Genomic DNA, 7,084 nt, shown 5'->3' on the forward strand with positions numbered 1-7,084 from the left:
CAGCCAAACGGTTTTAGCTCCAGCAACTCCACCGCAGAGCTGCTCCACGAAAACGGTGGATCTACCCCCAGATCCATGGATTTGGTGGAGCACCTCAGGGGGTGCTCCACGAAATCAAATTTGGTGGAGTTGGAGAAAATTATCCACCACTGCCACTCATTAGTGGAAAATGACCGGTTCGTTCTATTTCTTTTTCTTCTTCTCCGTGCGACACACTGGAGTCCTTCCTCTTCCGTTGTTGTCCGCCTCTGCCTGTCGGAGCGCTGCCCGCCCCTACCCGCCGGAGCCCCGCCCGCCTCTGCTCGCCCCACCCGCCACGCTCGCTCCGCCCGCCAGAGCCCCGCCTGCCGGAGCACCGCTCGCCCCTACCCGCCGGAGCCCCGCTCGCGTCTGCTCGCCCCACCCGCCACGCTCGCTCCGCCCGCCCGAGCCCCGCCTGCCGGAGCGCCGTCCGCCTCTACCCGTGGAGCCCCGCTCGCCTCTGCTCGCCCCACCCGCCACGCTCGCTCCGCCCGCTAGAGCCCCGCCTGCCCCTGTTCGCGCCTGCCCGCCCCTGCCACTGGAGCCCCGCGCGCCCCTACTGTCGGAGCCCCGCCCGCCTCTGCCGCCGGAGCCTCGCCCGCCCCTGCCATTGGAGGCTGCCCTGCCGGAGCCCCGCGCGCCCCTACTGCCGGAGCCCCGCGCGCCCCTACCGCCCGAGCCCTGCCCGCCTTTGCCGCCGGAGCCCCGCCCGCCCCTGCTCGCCCTTGCCGGCGGAGCGCAGGAGAGCAGCGGGTCCGCAGGCGCGGCAGCGGAGGCGTGGAGAGGTCACACTCGCCGTGAAGAAGACGTTTTTTTCTTTTTTTTTAATTCTGATGCATGGGTCCAAATTGCCAGTGAGACAAAGATAAGAGTGGAGCTGTACCAAACGCTTTTTGAAATTTCAGATCCACGGTGGAGCAGCTCTATGGAGGAGCTAGGTGGATCTATGGATCTGGAGCTGTTTTTTCAGAGCTGGAGCTCTGCCAAACAGACCCTAAAGCAAGTAAGTTAACTGGCTAATGGAAGCTGCACAGGAACCCCGTGGCCTGTGCGTGGGTCCAAACAAACCGAAGATACGCGATTCACACAAACATTTTCGTATCAGATATGAATTTTCCATAAAAAATAAACCATAACTATGTTCTGTTCGCTAAAGTTTATACGAACTATCCCCAATCAGCGAAATAGAACAAACCGAAAATAATAAAGGCGAGCAGAAGAGAGTGAACTCGTAAACAACTCCGCCGCGGGAGCGAGACGAGAGGCAGACGGAAGGAATCGGACAGCTGCACAAGCACACACAGGCCGCCGTCTCCCGTCTGCCACCTGCCTCTCCGCCTCCGCCAGTGCGCCTCCATTCCGTCAGCGACTCAGCGTTCCCCCAGAGGCCAGAGGCGAGGGCTCGGGCACCGTCCAACCGCATGGCGTCGCCCGCCGTCTCCCTCCGTGCCTCCGCCACCCCGGCCGCCGCCGACCCCGTCAAGGTCCCATTCACCACACCGATCCCTCAGCGCTTCTCAGTCTCCTTTCTTTTTTCTCAAGTCTTCGTCCTGCTCCGTGTTGGTTGCGTATTTTCTTTTTTTTGAAACGAGCCAGCAGGAGAGCTGCTGCTATATTAAAAGAGAGGAGTTCTATTTTGTTGGTTGCGTATGTGAACTCCATTATGCTACTATTATGGGAGAAGTTCCATTTTGTCATATTGTTTTGCCAAATTGTCTGGTGGAGTATTAGGGTCTTAGCTTCGTTTGTACCTTTCAATGGACGGTTTTTAGCTTTAACAAAACTTGTATGTTCAACCGATCAAAACCAACATGTATGTTCAGCTTGTTTTTCATCTAAAAAGTCACCTCTATTGAATTGCGATTCGGCTGGTATTCTGTGTGTAGCTGTCAGTGTCATGCGCGAGGAGCAAGATCAGATGCAGCTTCCCTTCAATTGGAGCTTCATCGTCACAGTGAGTGCCTTCTTGCTGTCCTTCCATTCAACTTGTTTAAAGTTTTAAAAATGCTCCGAACTTGGTGTTCCATTGATCACGAAATTCATCATATAAGATTGAATTACCAAAGAAATTGGCGCTTTATGCCAGAAATGCCATATTACTAGTGTTGTGATTTCACTACCCTAAGCTGCAAGCCGGTGAATGCAGTTGATTTCACAGTGCATTTTAAATTCTTGTGAACTGCAGTGCTAGAAGCATAGAGCCAGTTAGGGCCACGGACACACAGACTCCCACGGCCACCCCTCGTAAGTTGCTCGATTCATGGAGCTTTATAGGGATTTTGGTGGCCTGCAGAGTTTCTTTATACTATTTAAAGGTTTTTTCTCCTCTGTAGAATCTTCCAGCGGGGAGAAAGACAAAGGTTGGCATCAATGGTGAGTTCCTCTGTTAAATTGAGAAACCAATGTGATCAATTCCGATGTTGAACTGAACTTGCTCACTTTTATCATTATTCTTGTAATTGTTTGAATTCAGTCTTCATATGTTGCTAAAAAAAGATCAGGTCTAATACCACTCTTTTGTTCTTGTTGCAGGATTTGGGTGAATTGGGAGGCTGGTACTACGAATTGCAACTAGTAGAGATGACATTGAAGTTGTGGCTGTCAATGATCCTTTCATTGATGCTAAGTACATGGTAAGAAAGCTACAGAATTTGGTATCATGTGCATTACATGTTTGGAGTATATCTTGCTTTCTACAATGTGAGTTTGTATTTCTCTGTTAGGCTCAGTTGCCAGAATAATTATTACGAAGCCTTCATTAATGTTATTTGTCCTGTTGCACATTCTAAGTTGCTTTTTGTTCCACTGCATTTAAACTTCTAGACTCAATTGCAAATCAAAAAACTTCTAGACTTGCTACGATATGCAGTAAATTTGACTGGTGGTTTCCCATTAATTTGCTCCTGATATTCGTCCTGTTTCAGGCTTATATGTTCAAGTATGATTCCAATCATGGTCCATTCAAAGGCTCCATCAAGGTCGTAGATGCATCAACCTTGGAGATCAATGGGAAGGAGATCTCAGTTACAAGCAAAAGGTAAGAACATGAAGGTTCCAGGTTTAACAGAATAGATATTGATTCGTGAACGTGTCTGCACCTTTATATATATATTGTTTTTGAATAACTGTGTCTGCTCCTTTATAGATTGGCTAGTAAATCTGGATAGGAAGGGGGGGGGGGGGGGGGAATGTTTTCGGTGCCCTCTGATACTCAGTTTTGATAGCAGCCAATTCCCAACTAGTCTCAGTGCTGACTGCTGACTATCTTGCATAATGAATACCTGGACATTAGCTTTATTGCCTTGTATTGACAGTGCAACAGATTTCTTATTTTCAAAGGAGATGGTCTGCTTTGTGGAATTAAGGTTGTGAACATTTTTCGTATGGTAGTGTTGTCCGAGCATGCTGCACACATATATCGACATACTGGATAAGATAACAGACATACAAATAGGCTACAAAATTGTAACCCATGGTTTTCTCTAGAATATGGCGATACACCTCTCCTGTGACCATGCCAAATTTGCAAGTAAATTTTTCCTCCGCTGATGATTTGGTTTTGTGGGCTTGAACCTATTCATTTCAGAGATCCCTCAGATATTCCTTGGGGTAGCTACGGAGCTGAATATGTTATTGAATCATCTGGAGTTTTTACGACAATCGAGAAAGCATCAGCACATTTGAAGGTTTGATTACTGCCTTCTGAAAACCATTCTATATAACTACCCCAAGTGCATGCACAACCGTGTGTCCATTCCTAGTATGTAGTATATTAATATTATGTGAATATATATTCTATAATGATGGTTGGTTTTATTTTGAAATTTTCTTCCGAATTGGATTTTAACAAAGTTCCTAGCAACATACAATGGATAGATTTAATGATTAGGATCCAACAAAGCGAGGGCTGGATGTTTTTTCTTTGTGTTGAGATTTCTATTTTCCTTTCTTTCTTTTTTTTTGCATCAGCTGCTAAGCACTCGCCCTCAGATTCTATTAGACAATAGATTATGAAAATGTCATTTAGATGCATCAGAATACTGAGATTTCCACTGCTTTATTTATAGGGTGGTGCAAAGAAATTGGTGATATCTGCTCCGTCAGCAGATGCTCCTATGTTTGTAGTTGGAGTAAATGAGAAGAATTATAACCCCAGCATGAATGTTGTCTCTAATGCAAGTTGTACCACAAACTGCCTTGCTCCCCTTGCCAAGGTTGTTTTCCTGTTTCCTTAAATGACCTCTCTTTTTTTCTTACTGGATATACATGGAATATGGTAAGGATCATAGATATTCCTGTAAGTTGATTTCTAGTGTTTCATATATTTGGATACTGAATACTTCCACTGTTGCCCATGAAGTGCCACTTCTCATCACTTGAAATGCTTATATACATATCATGTTCTGCAGGCCGTTCATGAGGAATTTGGCATTGTTGAGGGACTCATGACAACCGTCCATGCTACGACAGGTTCCTTTCTGCTCTTCAGGATTTGCCATTGAGGCATGGTTCATTAAAGACTGCTGAGTCGTTGTTTACAATCACCATGAAAAGACTGTTGATGGTCCTTCAATGAAAGATTGGAGGGGAGGACGTGGTGCTGGTCAAAGCATCATCCCTAGCTCTACTGGTGCAGCAAAGGTTATCTCTACTCAAAAGAAAAGAGCAAAGTGCAAAACCTTCTTTTCTATGGGTTTCTTATCTATCTCTTCCCTGTGTACTAGGCTGTTGGGTAGGTCCTTCCTGCATTAAACGGAAAACTCACTGGTGTGGCCTTCCGAGTGCCAACACCAAATGTATCTGTCGTCAACTTGACTTGCCGGATTGAGAAAAGTGCTTCCTATGAAGATGTGAAAGCAGCTATCAAGTATGCAATCCAAACTTATTTTGCTCTTGCACCTCGCGATGCTTAATTTCTGATTACACTCATCCTTTGGGCAGCATGCCTTTGCTATATGCTTAGTAACCAATTTTGGCTGGACTCGTGCACTTCATTATACATACCGCCAGAAACCTTTTTATCCATGCCCTGTTTTGCTGTTGTTAAGGATCACTAGCTTCTATAGCTTGGTAGGTAATGAATTATGGCCACAGAGGATTTAGCTATGCAATTGGTGACAGTTAAGGTGCAAACTTCACAGTATTAATACATTTAGCTTTTCTGACAGCAGAATTATAGGAGAATTTTAATAGATTGAATGTTCGGTTTGACATAACTGTCATTTTAGGACAAAGTAGGAGAAGGAATGTGCTGTACATGGAGAGAGTGTTTTAATATATCTTCTAGGAGTGCCCATGATAAATTAGTGGCAGAGAAGTGGGGTTTATAGCTTGGAGAAATGAAGAATGGGAGCAAAAGTGTTCCTTAGTTGCTTTGAAGCAGTTATAATTTTGGCACAAATTAGTTCCTTCAACGGAATGATCAAAACACACCACCGACCAATCTTTGAACACCCATGTCTGGTGAAAACTTGTCAGTCCAATGTCATATTCTCACCCATTATATGGTCATTGTTTTCAGGGCAGCATCAGAGGGTGCATTGAAAGGCATTTTAGGCTACACGGATGAGGATGTCGTTTCAAATGATTTTGTTGGTGACGCCAGGTGAGTTTCCAGATCAATTTCACATGTGCCATCCTGAGCCGCAAGGAAATGGAAATCGCTAAATCCCTCACAACACCCCAGGTCGAGCATATTTGATGCCGAGGCTGGTGTTGGTCTAAGCTCTTCGTTCATGAAGCTCGTGTCTTGGTACGACAACGAGTGGGGCTACAGGTGAGTGTCCACAAAATCAGATCCCAGCATTTTAACAATGTGTCCCACCCATTTGTATTCGGCCTGAGGATGTTGTTTCTTTGCACCAGCAACCGGGTCCTGGACTTGATTGGGCACATGGCTCTTGTCAACTCCAAGCACTGAGGCCTTGACGACCCTGAGGATCCTGGATGAGTAGTGTAGGACGAGAAGGCTGCAATTTTGATGGCCCTTCCCCAAAATGCGGAATAAGGTGTGCGGTGAACGCGCCGAAGGTCGTCGACTTGAAGCCATTGTCATGTGATGAGCGTGTTGATTTGCTGTTGAATTGTTATGGGACACTGTATAGAGCAGAAGACCTTGTTCATCGTATCTTGTCCTCATCTGGAGCACTGCACTTGCCACATTCCGAAACATGACCGGGCATCAATATCTCCCGAAAGGTATTCCAATCCTGATGATGATGATAATGATAGTGATATTCTCCTTTATTCTCCTTCCTCTCTCCGGTAGGGCAACGTCTGCAGCTGCTAGCCGTGACAGCTACTGGCAGCGATGCATCGCCCTCCTCGTCACCTCCCATTCCTGCCCGGTCATCAAGTGGTTAGTCTGGTGGACGAGCATCACGTTCGTGCTCCCAAGATAACCCTGGAATCGCCTCCAAATTTGCCCTCCTTTCTGGCGCCATCTCTCGCGAGAGCGACTTGCATTGTTGCTACTTGCTAGCGTCCATGGATTATTGTTTGTCTCAAGAGGATTTCATTAAGAGATTTAAAACCTGCATTCACTCTATAGTAATAGATTCATGCAAACATGAAAATGAGATGTGGTAAATAACCATGCTCATGCCAGCTTAAAGCAGTTCAATTTGGTTAAGTTGACAGCGAGAAAAATGAGGTGACTTCGTCGATCTCAATATCATGCCCTTGCTTACCTGTGGTGCCCATATTCTGCGTACCATGTTTCGTTAAAAAAAAACCTTGCTCAAGGATTCAACATAAGTTGGCTCAACCATATACCAGTGCCCCAGAACAGGGGCGAAGCTACACTACAATCAGTGGGTGCTAATGCACCCCCCCCCCCTAATGTGCAAAAAACAGTGATTATAGTTAATTTCTCACCATGTATGCACCCTCCTTAGCTCAACACTATGTACTCACAAGGCAAATGCACCCCCTCCAATTTGCTTAGCTTTGCCACTGCCCCAGAACAAAGGGCTCTAGGTTGAACATTTTTTCTTTTTTGGTTTCGATTACAAGGCCACACGCACGTGCACATAGACAACTATGTCTGTGCACCACATTCACA

The 7,084-nt window shown here is 46.2% G+C and overlaps 1 pseudogene; it reads left to right on the top strand.

Moving 5' to 3' along the window:
• The first annotated feature begins 1,223 nt into the window (after nucleotides 1-1,223).
• LOC117851827 (glyceraldehyde-3-phosphate dehydrogenase GAPCP1, chloroplastic-like) lies at nucleotides 1,224-6,267 on the top strand (annotated as a pseudogene).
• The last annotated feature ends 817 nt before the right edge of the window (nucleotides 6,268-7,084 follow it).

Source organism: Setaria viridis, chromosome 4 (genome assembly GCF_005286985.2).
Source record: "Setaria viridis chromosome 4, Setaria_viridis_v4.0, whole genome shotgun sequence".
In the NCBI taxonomy this organism is placed as follows: domain Eukaryota; kingdom Viridiplantae; phylum Streptophyta; class Magnoliopsida; order Poales; family Poaceae; genus Setaria; species Setaria viridis.